At 42.5% G+C, this 20,382-nt stretch overlaps 1 long non-coding RNA gene across 1 annotated transcript; it reads left to right on the top strand.

Moving 5' to 3' along the window:
- Window positions 1-1,133: 1,133 nt before the first annotated feature.
- On the top strand, window positions 1,134-1,947 carry LOC136502806 (uncharacterized). The gene is made up of 3 exons (XR_010770713.1): window positions 1,134-1,279; window positions 1,364-1,489; window positions 1,583-1,947. It is a non-coding gene; the product is annotated as an uncharacterized lncRNA (long non-coding RNA).
- The last annotated feature ends 18,435 nt before the right edge of the window (window positions 1,948-20,382 follow it).

The raw sequence follows: 20,382 nt of genomic DNA, 5'->3' as shown, positions 1-20,382 counted from the left end.
GTTTGTAAACTATGTTATTGTAAGACTTCCGCTGTTTTTACTCTGGTTTTGATATTTGAATAAATGTTGTAATACTGCAATGACTCTGTAACGTGATCCTGCTCGGAAATCGTGGATGATTCGGGGTTCCCCGAGGACACCGACAGTCTTTTTAAGTTATTGGAAACATATGCATAAATGTCAAAGGTCGTCGGACAGTGACAGGTGCATGTGGGCCCTATAACTTAGGAGGTTCTGCCACATAATGTGAGTTACGTGTTTGAAGGTGTGTACATGTGTCATGTGAGTAATAAAATACTGACACACACAAAATGTGACTGTAAAATTTCTAGAATTTTGTTGTTTCGATTATGGATTGATCAATGGAAAAGCAATAAAATTGTTCCATGCAGATGTGTTTATTGTATAAAGAATACATGGTTGGAAAAAAACATCAGACAAGGATTGTTCATGTATCGGCAGACGGATTATGTGAAATTGTATATGGAAATATTGTAATGAAAATTGTGAGGACGCACATGAATATGGTTCGCTTCAAGTAGCAACGAGTGAATAGATCACATGTAACGAGTCAAACTCGTCTTAATATAGCATGCCCATTATTGCAGACGTCTTTAATTTAAATGGAAATTAATAGCACCATGAATAAGAAAAATGCCTCCAGGGAAGCTCGGATAACTCTTTGCTAAGCAGTTTTACCCTTTGGCAATTAAGTTAACTACCACTCCTGTAAAGAGAATGTTAAGGCAATTTAGGTCTTATTTATTTAAAATAATTAGGGAAAATAACTCTTGGGAAATAACTGAAAATGTTTTGTCACTAGTGAACCAAGCCATGCAAACTCTTGGGAATAAAGCACACGCAATGGATCCACCTAAAAATATTATTTATGGTACTTTGAATAGAAATTTCTCCACCTTTATAGCCCGGCTTGGTCCTGTGCCGGTGTGACCATGGCTTGGTCCTATGCCAATGCATGATATCAAGACATGGCATGCACGAGAATGAGCACGCGGACACGGTCTTGCGCCGCTGCATGGGCCTGTGGAAGCAGCGCGAGTGCGAACAAGACGTTACAGAGTGCTTATAAAAAGGCATGAACAAGACCAAATGGTTGCAAGTACGCATCCATATCACATCACTTCATTGCTACTTCCTGGTTAGTCATTCGTACTACAGACAACATGATATGGAGGGAATAAGAAAGGAATCTTGGGAGGAAGAAATTGAGGACAAAATGCAAAATGGAATGGGCATCGGCAAGGGAAAGGATGGAAAGGTAATAGCTTGCATGAATCCATTTTGTTTTGTTTTGATTGTGAGTTTTGTGATGAGTATACTAACAAAGTTTCAAATCATAAAGAAAGAAGATGTATTAAACTGGCGGTACTGGCATGGAATACAAATTTATGAGGACCTATGCCTGGTAGACGGCGAGTTACCACCCCTATTGGCACGGAATGGATCAACCAAGGGTCAGATAACCAAGGTGAGTGGTGATCCTCAAGACTTTAGTTAGTTAAAGGGAATATTATATAGAGGTTGTGAGAGGTAACATTAGGTGCTGATTAAAATCATGCAGGATGAGGTAGAGGAGGAAGGGGAAGAGGCAACAAGTAAGAATCGGAAGAATAGATAAAATAGACAAAACAATTTGAGCAATAAGTGCATTGATGTACTGAAAGGTAAATGTTGTGGCTGCCGGCGCCGTCTGCCAATCGCCCGGTCAATATCATTGTCATCGCCTCGTGGGGGTGCCAAATCTAGTTGCGGAGTGCCAGAAATAGGCATGGTAAAAAAGAATATTTGCATTCAAGGGCCACAGATGGTTGCGGACCACACAATTTTGAAGGGTGAAATACTCATGCATGTAATTAATTATAAGTGTTAGATAAATGTTCATGCATGTAATTGATTATAAGATGGAAAGGCGTGTTGTTTACTTGAACAATACACAATTGTATGCATGTAATTACTGTTCATATTGTGACTAACTTTCAAACTAGGTCAGTCTCATCAACATTTTCATCATCATCATCCGAATTCCTATGAATTTCTATGAATTTGTGGGTGAAAGAAACAAATATACGGATGAAAGGTGAGTTAGCAATGAGAACAGGAAACTATCAAGGGATGAGTTATGAAGAAGACCAAACTGCTTTAAACTCAACACGATTATTGCAATTAAAGGAGGGAGGTAAATATAGAAAGAGCTATCTTCTGCTTGGTCTATGCCTTTGCATGGGCTCCAGAGATGCCCTGCCTTTGCTTGGTCCTTCGCCGCTGCAAGGGCTCCAGAGATGGCGTGATCAAGGCTTGGTCCTGTACCGACGTGAGCGCGGCTTGGTGCTGGGCCGCTACATGGGCGTGAGAATGGGCACGCTGGTCCTGCGCAGTTGCATGTTCCTGTACAAGCAACGTGGGTGCGAACAAGACCACCAAGTTTTGGTGTCTATAAATAGCAAAGAATACTGAATGGCTGCATGTACAGCTTAGAGAAGAATATATATTCGTGGGTGGAGCGTATTCATTTGTCAAAAGCAGAAAGGAGGGGCAACATGGCAGGAAGAAGCGAGGGTGACAAAAGAAAAAAAAGTAGAACCTTATAGGGAGGAGGAGGGTGATTATGACATGAAGAATTCACGTGCAAGGAAGCTCATGGAAAAAGCCATGAAAATCATCAAGAAAGCAAGTAAGTCCAAAAATAACTATAGGAAATGCATGGGTGACCTAGAAAAGATAACTTCCTTGGATGGGCCTAAAGACAAGGATGATGCACACACGGATGGAAAGGTGAGTTGATTAGCAATCCGAATAGTGTGTGTTGGGCATCCGTGTGTGCATCATCCTTGTCTTTAGGCCCATCCAAGGAAGTTATCTTTTCTAGGTCACCCATGCATTTCCTATAGTTATTTTTGGACTTACTTGCTTTCTTGACGATTTTCATGACTTTTTCCATGAGCCTCCTTGCACGTGAATTCTTCACGTCATAATCACCCTCCTCCTCCCTGTAAGGCTCTACTTTTTTTCCTTTGTCACCCTCGCTTCTTCCTGCCATGTTGCCCCTCCTTTCTGCTTTTGACAAATGAATATGCTCCACCCACGAATATATATTCTTCTCTAAGCTTTACATGCAGCCATTCAGTATTCTTTGCTATTTATAGACACCAAAACTTGGTGGTCTTGTTCGCACCCACGTTGCTTGTACAGGAACATGCAACTGCGCAGGACCAGCGTGCCCATTCTCACGCCCATGTAGCGGCACAGGACCAAGCCACGCTCACGTCGGTACAGGACCAAGCCTTGATCACGCCATCTCTAGAGCCCTTGCAGCGGCAAAGGACCAAGCAAAGGCAGGGCATCTCTGGAGCCCATGCAAAGGCATATACCAAGCAGAAGATAGCTCTTTCTATATTTACCTCCCTCCTTTAATTGCAATAATCGTGTTGAGTTTAAAGCAGTTTGGTCTTCTTCATAACTCATCCCTTGATAGTTTCATGTTCTCATTGCTAACTCGATCACCTTTCATCCGTATATTTGTTTCTTTCACCCTCAAATTCAACCATGCCCAAGCCCCCTGGTATGTCTAACGAGGGGTACTGGGAGTACTATCGAAACCATATGGCATTACATGAGCATGGAGCTAGGGATACAACCTCATCGAATTCAAGGTACACAATGAGGAATCGCAACAATTCAATTAACCCACCACCTAAAGGGCAGGTGAATCCTTCTCGCATGGAGGTAAATATAAACCCTCTTGCCGCTCCTAGGGAGAAAATTTTTGATCCTCTGATCGTTGACAAGATCATCAAGATGTTAGGAACTTCTAAACACTAGGTGTAGATCTAGCGGGTAAAGAACATAAATCTGTTGGTGCACCTTAGCTAGTGCGCCCGGTCCAGTGCCTAGTGCGCCCGGTCCAGCGCTGACGGTGACGCTGGTGGCACTGCGGAGGTGGAGACGATGTCCAGTGGCGATGGCGATGATCGCAGGGGAGATGCAGAGGTGACGGCGGTGCGGTGGGGCATCCTGTCGCTGGCAGCACTTCTCGTTAGATCGGATTAGGTTTCTGTGAGTGTTTACGGCGGCTCCGGTCAACTTCGTTATCTGAGCCCAGTTCCCCACTCCTCTATTTATAGTGTTGTGCGACACGGGCCCACCAACCATATTAGGGTTGGGCACCCCCGATCAGGGCGCAGATGCAAGGGCCCAATAGGCCATTGGGCCTATTGGTGGAGATCAACTAACACAAGAAACCTAAAAGGATCGACAATGATCCTTATGGTGATAGTAGTGATGAAGATTTACCCACCCCTGAAGTGTCGGAAGAGTCTTCTGGCACCGAAGATGAAGGACAAGGCTCAAATGAAGTTAAGGGTCTAGTTCGCAAAGAGCCTAACAATGACTCACATGAAAACGACGACACATCTAAACCTAAAGCCAAGAAGAAGCTGTTGTTCTAGTTCATTTGTTGTTTAGCATTATTGATTTATGCATTATATTCAAATAAGCTTAGTCGCGAATTGTTTGTTTGTTTACCATGCTCACGTTGGTTCCACACTACCATCAAATGTTATCATTCTTGTCTTGGGCAATAGATTTTTTTTCATTATTTGTAAAGAGGAGCACATGAATTTAGTCATTTTTGTATGTTTTGATGCACTTATATTGTTCCGAATGTAACAGTTCATGCAACCATTCATTTTTATCATGTCTTTTTTTCTGGTGCCGCTAACTACGCCAAGTACATAACAAGCTTGTAGCCATGATTGTGCACAACCTGTGGCCTCCGCACACCCCACTCCAACGTCCGAAAGAAAAAAAACTCCACATGACCAGTGTAGGCGTCAAGTAGTTTATAGATTCGTCCGATTAAAAGCTGGAGTACAACCCTGGAGCTCAACTGAACTGGGAATATGTAACCGGCCACTTTTTTGCGCATGCATACATGCTCTTCCATACATGCATCAATTCACGAATAACCCAACATACAAAAATGTAATTCAAAAAATCTTCATATCTTCATGTGTACAACACCTCATGTCATAAAAATAGACAAGTCGTTTCTATGCAACCGACATTACATGGATCAAATATATACTGTCAAGTTACCAGAATGATTTAATAGAAAATTGTTATTGTTCATATTGTGCCTAAGTTTTAAACTAGGCCAACTTCATCAACACTTTCATCATGACACCCATATACATTTTCAATCCACTTACTCACATTAGAGACGAAATTTCTTTGTTATTTGAAACACAATTTCATAATATGCATTTTCATTACAAAAAAATGAAAGGCATCAACAACCTTCCAGTTGTTCTCATTTAATTATGCAACTAAATTCAAAGCAACACAATGACACGCTTATTTCCACTTCTCATCCAACGTTCCATCTAGCTCCTGCCGCATCTTCAATGGAGATGGACAATTTTTTGGATCATGGTGTTGAAATCCGCATATAGCGCACAAGCCCCACACATCTTCATCCCATACATCATGCCAAGCCCGATTGTACCAATGCGTCTCATCGTACTGCTCCTCATTGGTGGGAAACCTTGCAGCCATATCTTCTTTTTCTTCCCTGCTGAGTGTCGAAGTCCCATATGCTGCTGCTGCTTGCATCTTCTCAAACCATGCTGGTCTACGTTTCATTTCTAATGGTAATTCCAAATCCTGCATGTATTAAACATATCAAAGTTTACAACACCCAATTTACCATGTTCCTCGCCAAAGCTAAATTAAATGAGTCAAATTGCACCATACAAAAATATATTATTCAAGTAAACAACACACCTTTCCATCTTTGTATAAATCCATCATTTCCTTCCACCAATCCAAGCACCATACTCCTCGTTTGTTAGAACTATAATATATATGCAATTTCATTAAAAAAATGCATCAACAACCTTGCACTTGTTCTCATTTCTTTATGCAACTAAATTAAAAGCAAAAGAATGACATGATTACTTCCACTTCTCATCCAACTTTCCTTCTATCTCCATCCGCATCTTGAACGTTCCTTCTATCTCGATCCGCATCGATACTCCTTTTCCTTTGTTTCCTTTGCTTCCTGTTGCCATGTTTCCTCTTTTCTAAATTGGTTTCATATGCTCTCCATTAACTGAACTTTCTCTAATATTTATAATCTAGTACATGCGAGACAGGTTTGAAAAATTTACATGCCTGGCCATTTCTCCCATCAGAATTGCGTGGTTCAGATCATTCCGTGAAACTAACTAAAGCCTATTTAGGTGCACAACCACCTTTGTCCACTACATGCACCCATGCACTATGACCATGCCTATTTTGGCACGAATCAACTGGATTGTAGTGCCACTAAGAGCGCAAAGTATATGTTAGGAATTTAGGCAATTTCATTATCAGTTTAATCCAGAAAAAATAACATCAGCAGGTTTGTGATGACATATATGTGCATGTGTATATTTCTTATGAACACTTGAAAGGTCCTAATGGCTAGAGGGGGGGTGAATAGCCTAATAAAATTTCTACAACAACACTTAACAAAGTAGTTAGACAATTATGAGGCGAAGCAAGTGTTGCGCTAGCCTACTCAAAATGCAAGCCACCTATCATAGTTCTAGTTTAGATAGTATCTATTCACACAATAACTATGATACTACTCTACGTTAGTGTGCTCTCAAAGGCTAACTAAAGAGCCACACCAACCAACCAACCAAGCTCTCACAACTAGCTACACTAAAGAGCTTGACAACTAGTTTGCGGTAATGTAATGGGAGCGATCAAGAAGGTTATACCGCCGAGTAGATGAAGGAACCAATCAATCACAAGGATGAATAACAATGAAGACCAATCACCTCGGAATCAATGATGAACACAATGATTTTTACCGAGGTTCACTTGCTTGCCGGCAAGCTAGTCCTCATTGTGGCGATTCACTCACTTGGAGGTTCACGTGCTAATTGGCTTCACACGCCAAACCCTCAATAGGGTGCCGCACAACCAACACAAGATGAGGATCACACAAGCTATGAGCAATCCACTAGAGTACCTTTTGGCTCTCCGCCGGGGAAAGGTCAAGAACCCCTCACAATCACCACGATCGGAGCCGGAGACAATCACCACCCTTCGCTCGACGATCCTCGCTGCTCCAAGCCAGTCTAGGTGGCGGCAACCACCAAGAGTAACAAGCGAAACCCGCAGCGAAACACGAACACCAAGTGCCTCTAGATGCAAACACTCAAGCAATGCACTTGGATTCTCTCCCAATCTCACAAAGATGATGAATCAATGATGGAGATGAGTGGGAGGGCTTTGGCTAAGCTCACAAGGTTGCTATGTCAATGCAAATAGCCAAGAGAGTGAGCTTGAACCAGCCATGGGGCTTAAATAGAAGCCCCCACAAAATAGAGCCATTGTACCCTCTTCACTGGGCTGAACGTGGGGTGACCGGACGCTCCGGTCCGATTGATCGGATGCTGGCCTTCAAGCGTCCGACCACGTGATTCACGCCACGTGTCCCCTGCTTCAAATACTGTTTGTATCAGATTTCAACGGTCATCAGTTGAACGGACGCGTCAGTTAAAAAGTGATCGGACGCTGGACCTCAGTGTCCAGGTCGTTTCTAGTAAGGTTCCATACACGAATTTTCACGACCGGACGCGTCCGGTCATGCCCGACCGGACTCACCCAGCGTCCGGTCACTCATCATCTCCTCTGTGCGCCTCACTGTCAGCGTACGTCAGCACTGACCGGACACACCCTGCCAGCGTCTGGTCACAGAGCGAACCTAGCGTTCCGGTCATTTGACCGACGCCAGCGTCTTCGCTGTTACACCTGACCGGACGCGCCGGTCCAACCGTGGCCAGCGTCCGATCACTTCTAGTGACCTCCGTCTTTTCTGTCTAGGGTGCCGGTGGAGTTTCTTACCCTTGCTCCCAAACTTCACCACCCTTGATCAAATGTGTCAACCACCAAGTGTATCACCTTGTGCACATGTGATAGCATATTTTCATAAACATTTTAAGGGTGTTAGCACTCCACTAGATCCTAAATGCATATGCAATGAGTTAGAGCATCTAGTGGCACTTTGATCACCGCATTCCGATACGAGTTTCACCCCTCTTAATAGTACTGGCTATCAATCCTAAATGTGATCACACTCTCTAAGTGTCTTGATCACCAAAACAAAATAGCTCCTATGGGTTATACCTTTGCCTTGAGCTTTTTGTTTTTCTTTTTCTTCTTTCCAAGTCCAAGCACTTGATCATCATCATGGTGTCATCATCATCATGCTATGATCTTCATTTGCTTCATCACTTGGAGTGTGCTACCTATCTCATGATCACTTGATAAACTAGGTTAGCACTTAGGGTTTCATCAATTCACCAAAACCAAACTAGAGCTTTCAACACTACAACATGCAGAGATGACATACTGGTGAATACAGTAAAAACACAAAGTACAGATATCACAGAGATTAGACTGTACCCTAGCGGAGGGTTCCATGCCGAGGGCATCGGAGGCTCCATTCGCACTAGTTGACATAGTGCGTTGCTCGAAGTTGTGGACCACAGTCGATGCAGGAAGATATTCACAGTGTAGTCCCATGAATGGATGACCAGGAAGAAGACGCCTTGACGTTCCGCAGGCAATCAACGAGAAGAAGATGTACATGGATGAGCAGTCATGGATCACTCCCTAAAAACCTAATCGCCGCACACCCCGTGCAAGGTTCTCTAGTGGATGAGGGTTCTGGAGGCACCTGCTCTCCCGCTACTCTGTGCGCGCAGAGGTACGGGACGAGGAAACCAGAAGGTTGTGGAAGTGTGTTTCTCTCGGGAGTGGTTGTGGAAGGACTTGATCTGGACTGACGGAGGACTCGGATATATGGACGGGGAGAAGAGAGGCAGCGGAGAATCCCAGGAGACAGAGATGGAGAGACAGAAGCGGAAGAGACAGTAACTGGCCACAATCAGGTCACCTCCACCATCAATGGGAGTAACTCCCGTTGTTATGTGGATTAAGTGGCAAAAGATTGGCCACACCCGCCCGCTCGCTCGTCGCCCGCTTGCCTGCCACGCCACGCCCATGGCCTCGGCCCGGCCCGGGCCACGCCCACAGCTCAGCCCGGACGGCGGTGGCGGTGGCGGCGGCGCGCTCGCGCGTGTGGCACGCCTTTGTCCTTTTCTCAGCTTCTCAATTTAGATGAATAATTTCCAACCATATAAGCTGAGTCAGCGTTCAGTCAAAATCTCGTATGGTATTAAACCATGCAACACTTAATGTTATATACTATAGAGTTTTATTTGATTCATTAAATATTATATGGGCCAAGCCCATATTATATCCAACAATCCCCATCCAAACTCTAGGGTTTGTAACAAAGTAGTCTCAGAACCACATTTCTTTTATATACCAGTGTTTCGATGGAGGCTGTTAAGTTGAACATCCATCTAGAACAATAGTTTCACTCAGTCACAACTGAACAATGGACTAAGCCTTGAATTGACAGTTTTGTGTGAGATGAATGTCACTAAAGTCCTTAGCTGATACTGGGCAGCAAAAGGCATCCCCTCTATTTGAAGCATATAAGTAATACTTCAGTGCCTTTCATGAGTATTTAGAGATCACCCAAATCTCATAGATTGTGACCAGCAGTCTGACTCATATAGGTGTGTTCCTCAAAAGATGTTCTGTAGGACAACATCTTTGCTTTGACAAGCCACTTGGAACGTATTAAGGCAAAAGCTAGCTTGCCTTACAGAAAGGAAAGATATGCATCAGAAATGAGTCTTACTAAGGATCTTTCCTCAGAATTTACTACTAGCTTGTTTCACCATCCTACTTCATGGGATCTCCGATCACATAGAACATGTTACCACTATAGTAAATTTCAAGTGGGTCTCAAACCCATCTCTCTCAATGCACTTTCTATCATGTTGCGTGACAGACCCTTAGTGAACTGATCTGCCAGATTGTTAGACGTGTGGACATAGTCCAACACTATTACTCCAGAGTTTCTCAATTTTCTGCCGGATTTTAGTCGTCTCTTAACATGCCTTGTGGACTTCATGTTGTCCTTAGAACTGTTAACCTTTGTAATCACAGTCTGGTTATCGCAATTCATAGAAATAGCCGGTATGGGTTTTTCAACAACTGGTAAATCCATAAGGAGATCACGAAGCCACTCAGCCTCAGATCCAGCGGTGTCTAATGCTGTGAGTTCTGCTTCTATTGTAGACTTTGTTAAGATAGTCTGCTTGTAAGACTTCTAGGAAACAGCACCACCTCTAAGAGAAAACACATATCCACTTGTGGCATAAAGCTCATCAGCATCAGAAATCCAGTTGGCATCACAATAGCCTTCCAGCACTTTTGGATGTCCAGTATAACAAATACCATAGCCCATGGTCCCTTTTAGGTAGCGCATTACTCTCTCAAGAGCACACCAGTGATCATCTCCTGGGTTTAACACAAACCTAGCTCAGCTTGCACACAGCAAATGAGATGTCAGGCCTTGTTGCACTGGCCAGATACATGAGCGAACCAATGATCTAGGAATATCTCAATTGATCCCATGCTATTCTTCGATTTTTTCTCAATAGCACACTAGGGTCATAAGGTGTAGGAGCAGGTGCACAGTCACTAAACCCAAAGCGACGCAACACCTTTTCCACATAGTGGGTTTGTAACAGAGTTACCCCACCATCACCATCTCTTTGAAGCTTGATATTAAGAATAACATCAGCCTCTCCCAAATCTTTCATCTCAAAATTTTTAGATAGAAATTCCTTCACCTCCTCGATCACTTTGAGGCTAGATCCAAAGATCAGTATGTCATCAACATATAAGCACAAAATGACTCCTTCACCCCCACCATACCGATAGTACACACATTTGTCAGCTTTATTCACAACAAAGCCAGCAGATGTTAAAGTTCTGTCGAACTTCTCATGCCATTGCTTAGGAGCTTGTTTTAGGCCGTATAATGAATTTACACACCTACCATTTGCTACAAACCCATCAGGCTGATCCATATAGATCTCCTCCTCCAACTCTCCGTTTAGAAAAGCTGTCTTAACATCCATTTGATGAACGATAAGACCATAAGAGGCTGCCAGGGAAAGCAAAACTCGAATTGTGGTCAATCGGGCAACTGGTGAATAAGTATCAAAGAAATCCTCACCTTCCTTTTGAGTATAACCCTTGGCCACAAGCCTTGCCTTGTACCTCTCAATAGTACCATTAGGCCTAAGCTTTTTCTTGAACACCCATTTGCATCCTATAGGCTTGCACCCATAGGGACGATCAACTATTTCCCAAGTTCCATTAGACATAACGGAATCCATCTCACTCCGTACTGCTTCCTTCCATAAGTCAGCATCAGGAGAGGAATATGCCTCTTCAATGGTCGTTGGTGTGTCATCCACAAGGTACACAATATAGTCATCACCAAAAGACTTTGCAGTCCTCTGTCTCTTGCTTTTCCTGGTGGCTATAGTGTCTTCCTCCTCAGGATTTTGCACATAGGGTTCCTCAATTTGTTCTATCAGAATAAAATTTTCATACTCATGGAGAATTATAAATTCATGACTAGTTGTGCTAGGTGCATTTTTCATGGGAAACTCATTCTCAAAAAATATAGCGTCTCTAGATTCCATGATTGTATCAACAGCCATCTCTGGAACACTAGAGTTTATAATTAGAAACCTATAACCCACGCTGTGAATAGCATAACCAAGAAAGACACCATCAACAGTCTTTGGTCCAAGCTTTCGCTTTTTGTTTATTGGCACATTCACCTTTGCCAAACAACCCCAAGTTCGCAGGTAAGAGAGATTTAATCTCTTCTTCTCCTATTCCTCAAATGGTGTGATTTCTTTGTTCTTTGTGGGCACTCTATTTAGGACATGACATGCTATTAATATAGCCTCACCCCACCATTCCTTAGATAGTCCCGCAGTCTTCAACATGGCATTAACCAAATCAGTTAGAGTGCAGTTCTTTCTCTCTGCAATCCCATTGGACTGTGGTGAGTATGGTGGCGTCCTCTCATGAATAATTCCATGCACTGCGCAAAACTCAGAAAATTCATTTGAGAAATATTCTCCCCCGCGATTAGACCGTAAATGCTTGATTTTCTTCTCAAGTTGATTTTCTACCTCAGCTTTATAGACCTTAAAATAATACAACACTTCATCTTTTATTTTTAATAAATACACGTAGCAAAATCTAGTGCAATCATCTATAAATATCATGAAGTATCGTCTATCGCCTTTAGTCAATTCGCCATTCATTTCGCATAAATCAGAATGAACGAGTTCTAATGGTGCCAAGTTCCTCGCCTCAGCAGCCTTGTGAGGCTTGCGCGGTTGCTTCGATTGCACACACACCTGGCACTTAAAATCTTTGACTAAGTTAAATTTCGGGATTAAATTCGTATTTGCAAGCCGCGTGAGACAGCCAAAATTAATATGACAAAGTCGTGAATGCCATATAGTCGACTCATCCAAAACATTAACATTGTTCACCACTTTATTACACACATCATCAAGCAAAGATAAGCGGAACAAGCCTCCACAATCATAACCTTTTCCAACAAATGTTCCATGTTTCGACACAACACATTTATTGGACTCAAGCACAATTTTAAAGCCATCATGACACATCTGAGAAGCGCTAACAAGATTCTTCTTGATGGAGGGGACATGCTGCACGTTCTTTAATAGCACCGTCTTTCCTGAAGTAAACTTCAGAACGACCGTACCAGCACCAAGAACACGCGCATGCAAACCGTTTCCCATCAGCAAGGCTGCACTCCTGCCGGCCTGATAGGAAATGAACAAAGAAACATTAGCACACACATGAATATTAGAACCACTATCCATCCACCACTCAGGTGAAAGACAAACTGAAAGAACAAAAGATAAAGAATTACCATACCCAGATGTTCCTCCTTCAGTCTCACTAATTACCATGTTTGTTGATTTCTTTTCTTGCTTATATTTGTGGTCTGGGCACGCACTTGCCCAATGCTCATCACTCCCACAAACAAAGCATCCTCTACCTTTCTTGTTGTTTTTCTTCTTAAACTGTGCAGTCTGCTTAGGCTTTGCATTGTTGTTCTCTTGTATATTCTTCTTCTTTTTATTACGAGATGCAAATGAGTTTTTTCTTCTGCACTATATTGGCAGCAAAAGACTCAACTCCTTTTCCACAGTTGTCTTTTGCTCTCGCCCTCTCCTCAACATCAAGAGATCCAATAAGCTCAGCCACGCTAAACTCTTGTCTCTTGTGTTTTAGAGAAGTAGCAAAATCTCCCCAAGAAGGTGTCAGCTTAGTGATTATACCGCCGGCCACAAACTTGTCGGGCAACAGACACGGGAAATGTTCTAGTTCCTTCGCTAGCGCCTGTATTTCATGAGCCTGTTCGACCACAGAACGGTTTTCAAACATTTTGTAGTCATACAACTACTCCATAAGGTACAGCTCATTGCCAGCATCAGAAACCCCAAACTTTGCCTCAAGAGCATCCCATAACTCTTTGCCTGATGTGCAAGATATGTAGTTTTTCTCATACTTGGGATGAAGTACACTAATCATGGCGCCTCGAAACAGGTTATCAGTAGCCAAGAACTTTCGCTCCTCCTCAGGAGTAAATTGTTCAGGCTTCCCCTGTGCGGCGTGATAGCAGTTCATCGCAGTCAACCACAATACCATCTTGGCACGCCATATCATGAAATTCTTGCCATCAAAATTACTTGGCTTCAAAGCAGCAACCAAACCACTGACAGAAAATTGCCTAATATTAGGTTTTTGGATTGTTAGGAATTTAGGCAATTTCATTATCAGTTTAATCCAGAAAAATAACATCAGCAGGTTTGTGACGACATATATGTGCATGTGTATATTTCTTATGAACACTACAGCATGCAAAGATGGCATACTGGTGAATACAGTAAAAACACAAAGTACAGAAATCACAGAGATTAGACTGTACCCAGCGGAGGGTCCCATGCCGAGGGCATCAGAGGCTCCATTCGCACTAGTTGACATAGTGCATTGCTCGAAGTCGCGGACCACAGTCGATGCAGGAAGATGTTCGCAGTGCAGTCCCATGAACGGATGACCAGAAAGAAGACGCCTTGACGTTCCGCAAGCAATCACCGAGAAGAAGATGTACGTGGATGAGCAGTCACGGATCGGTCCCCAAAAACCTAATCGCCGCGCACCCCGTGCAAGATTCTCTGGCGGACGAGGGTTCCGGAGGCACCTGCTCTCCCGCTACTCTATGCGCGCAGAGGTACGGGACGGGGAAACCAGAAGGCTGCGGAAGTGTGTTTCTCTCGGGAGTGGTTGCGGAAGGACTTGATCTGGACTGACGGAGGACTCGGATATATGGACGGGGAGAAGTGAGGCAGCGGAGAATCCTAGGAGACGGAGACGGAGAGACGGAAGCGGAAGAGATAGTAACGGCAGCAATCAGGTCGCCTCCACCATCAAGGGGAGTAACTCCCGTTGTTATGTGGATTAAGTGGCAAAAGACTGGCCACGCCCGCTCGCTCGTCCGTCGCCTGCCTCGGCCCGCGCCCGCGCCCGCGCCCGTGCCCACAGCCCGGCCGGCTGGCGGCTGCGGCGCGCGCGCGCGCGTGTGGCACGCCTTTGTCCTTTTCTGAGCTTCTCAATTTAGATGAATAATTTCCAACCATATAAGCTGAGTCAGCGTTCAGTCAAAATCCCGTATGGTTTTAAACCATGCAACACTTAATGTTACGTATCATAGAGTTTTATTTGATTCATTAAATATTATATGGGCCAAGCCCATATTATATCCAACAGTATAGAACGATATTGTAGGCATGCAAAGTAAAGAAGGAGACTATAGGGAAGATCATCCGCGACCTTTTGACTTACAACCACAACACTTGCAATTCCAGGCTCCAGGTCGTCTTCCCCTTATCCCTCTCCAAATCACTTGATTTTAGCTTTTTACTTATAAAAAATTGTTACCGAATGAGCGAATAAAGTTGGCTGCCATCATAAAAAATTGAAATGGTTTAAGAATTCTTCACTTTCATAAAGAATAATTTGAGGGAATAAGCACACAATAGTTTGAAGAAATCCTCAGACACACATAATTTTAGTTCGAAAAAAATTCAGCTGCAGGTTATGGATATTCGAAGACTAAAACTTCAATGAATGCATTCTATATTTTCTGTGGAGACGCTGAAACAAGTGAATTCTTCACTTTCTTAAAGAATGAATATGGTACCTACTATTAAAAAGTGGTCGTCCATAGCAAGCTAGCAGCTCCTTCATATAATTCAATAATTCAACATACACCAATTTGAGTAAGATTCAACTGCCAAATAGCTAATAAACCTGTAATTTTAAACAACAATTATCAGCTTTGGGATTCAAGAGCATATGAGCATCAGGTGCTCAGACATGCAATTGTTAAAAGCATACCACAATGATTAACAGTAAGAATCCTTAAATCTATAATATCAACAAGTGCATACATAGATCAAGATAGATAAATCATAAAAACAATACCAAATTTATGACTGGTGGAGACAGTGATAAGTCCAAAAAAGTGTAGAGCATTGTCCAGCATACCATTTTCGTGCTATCAGCATGCCACTGTTGCTGACGGAGTGCAGAAGAAGAAGACGTCTCATACTGGTGGAAAGCTAACTAAAATGACAAAAATCAGAAATAACTAGTGTTAATGGTTTCGAAGCTACAGCCACCATAAATTAAATGTGTAAAATTGGAAAATTAGCAAGGCAGAAAAAGAAGTTAATTTCCAAGGAAACAAATGCAATATTTATACTCTTGTAAATCTTCAACCATAATTAAGCACACAAACAAATCAGTAATAGTAGAAGAAACTACCTATGTGAGTAATCATGGGGAGTAGATGGAGGATGCTTTGATGGCGAGCGCCTGAGATCTGCATAAAAAACAAAGAGTGAGAAAAGAGGATAAATAAGTTCTCTTGGCCTCTGTATTAGCTGAATGGATTACAGTTGAACAGGATTCCATCCAATTTTTTTGATCCATCAAACCTGATAAGCACAACATAGCATGTATATTGTTTTGATGCTTCTAAATTTACAAAAGCTGCTGATATGAACAAAAAGGCAAGACAAAACTACTCAATGCCTTGCTCAAAAGCTACATAGTGTAATGCAGTGTCCAAAAGTGTGACCAAAATGATATCTGCATAATGCTTACCAAAACTAAAATAAAAGGGTCAATAAGGATCATTGTCGATCCTTTTAGGTTTCTTGATGATCTTGTCAATGGTCGGAGGATCAAAATTTTTCTCCCTAGGAGCGGCAAGAGGGTTTATATTTACCTCCGCGCGAGAAGGATTCCCCTGCCCTTTAGGTGGTGGGTTAATTGAATTGTTGCGATTCCTCATTGTGTACCTTGAATTCCATGAGGTTGTATCCCTAGCTCCATGCTCATGTAATGCCATACGGCTTCGATAGTACTCCCAGTACCCCTCATTAGACATACCGGGGGCTTGGGCATGGTTGAATTTGTGGGTGAAAGAAACAAATATACGGATGAAAGGTGATCGAGTTAGCAATGAGAACAGGAAACTATCAAGGGATGAGTTATGAAGAAGACCAAACTGCTTTAAACTCAACACGATTATTGCAATTAAAGGAGGGAGGTAAATATAGAAAGAGCTATCTTCTGCTTGGTATATGCCTTTGCATGGGCTCCAGAGATGCCCTGCCTTTGCTTGGTCCTTTGCCGCTGCAAGGGCTCCAGAGATGGCGTGATCAAGGCTTGGTCCTGTACCGACGTGAGCGCGGCTTGGTCCTGTGCCACTACATGGGCGTGAGAATGGGCACGCTGGTCCTACGCAGTTGCATGTTCCTGTACAAGCAACGTGGGTGCGAACAAGACCACCAAGTTTTGGTGTCTATAAATAGCAAAGAATACTGAATGGCTGCATGTACAGCTTAGAGAAGAATATATATTCGTGGGTGGTGCGTATTCATTTGTCAAAAGCAGAAAGGAGGGGCAACATGGCAGGAAGAAGCGAGGGTGACAAAGGAAAAAAAGTAGAGCCTTACAGGGAGGAGGAGGGTGATTATGACGTGAAGAATTCACGTGCAAGGAAGCTCATGGAAAAAGCCATGAAAATCGTCAAGAAAGCAAGTAAGTCCAAAAATAACTATAGGAAATGCATGGGTGACCTAGAAAAGATAACTTCCTTGGATGGGCCTAAAGACAAGGATGATGCACACACGGATGGAAAGGTGAGTTGATTAGCAATCCGAATAGTTTAATCTAAAATTTTATCACAAAGGGAATAAATTTGTATCATACTTGCAGGATTTGAAATGACAAATGAAGATGACGAAATTACCAAATGGAGATGAAATGAAGACAATGAGTCAGCAAATTGTTAGTCTCCAGGGAAGATGCTTATGGAGTTAGGCGGTGTGTGCAAACACATGTTTGAGAATTGGTCTGGATAATGTAGGCATTTGTGTTTGAAATAATAGACATTTTTGTGCTATAATGTGAGTTACGTGTTTGAAGGTGTGTACATGTGTCATGTGAGTAATAAAATACTGACACACACAAAATGTGACTGTAAAATTTCTAGAATTTTGTTGTTTCGATTATGGATTGATCAATGGAAAAGCAATAAAATTGTTCCATGCAGATGTGTTTATTGTATAAAGAATACATGGTTGGAAAAAAAACATCAGACAAGGATTGTTCATGTATCGGCAGACGGATTATGTGAAATTGTATATGGAAATATTGTAATGAAAATTGTGAGGACCCACATGAATATGGTTCGCTTCAAGTAGTAACGAGTGAATAGATCACATGTAACGAGTCAAACTCGTCTTAATATAGCATACCCATTATTGCAGACGTCTTTAATAGCACCATGAATAAGAAAAATGCCTCCAGGGAAGCTCGGATAACTCTTTGCTAAGCAGTTTTACCCTTTGGCAATTAAGTTAACTACCACTCCTGTAAAGAGAATGTTAAGGCAATTTAGGTCTTATTTATTTAAAATAATTAGGGAAAATAACTCTTGGGAAATAACCGAAAATGTTTTGTCACTAGTGAACCAAGCCATGCAAACTATTGGGAATAAAGCACACGCAATGGATCCACCTAAAAATATTATTTATGGTACTTTGAATAGAAATTTCTCCACCTTTATAGCCCGGCTTGGTCCTGTGCCGGTGTGACCATGGCTTGGTCCTATGCCAATGCATGATATCAAGACATGGCATGCACCAGAATGAGCACGCGGACACGGTCTTGCGCCGCTGCATGGGCCTGTGGAAGCAGCGCGAGTGCGAACAAGACGTTACAGAGTGCTTATAAAAAGGCATGAACAAGACCAAATGGTTGCAAGTACGCATCCATATCAGATTACTTCATTGCTACTTCCTGGTTAGTCATTCATACTACAGACAACACGATATGGAGGGAATAAGAAAGGAATCTTGGAAGGAAGAAATTGAGGACAAAATGCAAAATGGAATGGGCATCGGCAAGGGAAAGGATGGAAAGGTAATAGCTTGCATGAATCTATTTTGTTTTGTTTTGATTGTGAGTTTTGTGATGACTATACTAACAAAGTTTCAAATCATAAAGAAAGAAGATGTATTAAACTGGCGGTACTGGCATGGAATACAAATTTATGAGGACCTATGCCGGGTAGACGGTGAGTTACCACCACTATTGGCACGGAATGGATCAACCAAGGGTCAGATAACCAAGGTGAGTGGTGATCCTCAAGACTTTAGTTAGTTAAAGGGAATATTATATAGAGGTTGTGAGAGGTAACAGTAGGTGCTGATTAAAATCATGCAAGATGAGGTAGAGGAGGAAGGGGAAGAGGCAACAAGTAAGAATCGGAAGAATAGATAAAATAGACAAAACAATTTGAGCAATAAGTGCATTGATGTACTGAAAGGTAAATGTTGTGGCTGCCGGCGCCGTCCGCCAATCTCCCGGTCAATATCATCGTCATCGCCTCGTGGGGGTGCCAAATCCAGTTGCGGAGTGCCAGAAATAGGCATGGTAAAAAAGAATATTTGCATTCAAGGGCCACAGATGGTTGCGGACCACACAATTTTGAATGGTGAAATACTCATGCATGTAATTAATTATAAGTGTTAGATAAATGTTCATGCGTGTAATTGATTATAAGATGGAAAGGCGTGTTGTTTACTTGAACAATACACAATTGTATGCATGTAATTACTGTTCATATTGTGACTAACTTTCAAACTAGGTCAGCCTCATCAACATTTTCATCATCAACATATTCATCATCATCATCTGAATTCCTATCAATTTCTATGAATTTGTGGGTGAAAGAAACAAATATACGGATGAAAGGTGAGTTAGCAATGAGAACAGGAAACTATCAAGGCATGAGTTATGAAGAAGACCAAATTGCTTTAAACTCAACACGATTATTGCAATTAAAGGAGGGAGGTAAATATAGAAAGAGCTATCTTCTGCTTGGTCTATGCCTTTGCATGGGCTCCAGAGATGCCCTACGTTTGCTTGGTCCTTTGCCGCTGCAAGGGCTCCAGAGATGGCGTGATCAAGGCTTGGTCCTGTATCGACGTGAGCACGGCTTGGTCCTGTGCCGCTACATGGGCGTGAGAATGGGCACACTGGTCCTGCGCAGTTGCATGTTCCTGTACAAGCAACGTGGGTGCGAACAAGTCCACCAAGTTTTGGTGTCTATAAATAGCAAAGAATACTGAATGGCTACATGTACAGCTTAGAGAAGAATATATATTCATGGGTGGAGCGTATTCATTTGTCAAAGCAGAAAGGAGGGGCAACATGGCAGGAAGAAGCAAGGGTGACAAAGGAAAAAAAGTAGAGCCTTAAAGGGAGGAGGAGGGTGATTATGACCTGAAGAATTCATGTGCAAGGAAGCTCATGGAAAAAGCCATGAAAATCATCAAGAAAGCAAGTAAGTCCAAAAATAACTATAGAAAATGCATGGGTGACCTAGAAAAGATAACTTCCTTGGATGGGCTTGTGGGCCTAAAGACAAGGATGATGCACACAAGCCCATCCAAGGAAGTTATCTTTTCTAGTCACCCATGCATTTCCTATAGTCATTTATGGACTTACTTGCTTTCTTGATGATTTTCATGGCTTTTTCCATGAGCTTCCTTGCACATAAATTCTTCACGTCATAATCACCCTCCTCCTCCCAGTAGGGCTCTACTTTTTTTTCCTTTGTCACCCTCCCTTCTTCCTGCCATGTTGCACCTCCTTTCTGCTTTTGACAAGTGAATACGCCCCACCCACGAATATATATTCTTCTCTAAGCTGTACATGCAGTCATTCAGTATTCTTTGCTAT

The sequence above is a fragment of the Miscanthus floridulus genome, chromosome 14 (assembly GCF_019320115.1).
Source record: "Miscanthus floridulus cultivar M001 chromosome 14, ASM1932011v1, whole genome shotgun sequence".
Classification (NCBI taxonomy): domain Eukaryota; kingdom Viridiplantae; phylum Streptophyta; class Magnoliopsida; order Poales; family Poaceae; genus Miscanthus; species Miscanthus floridulus.
This window is presented reverse-complemented; position numbering and strand designations above follow the sequence as displayed.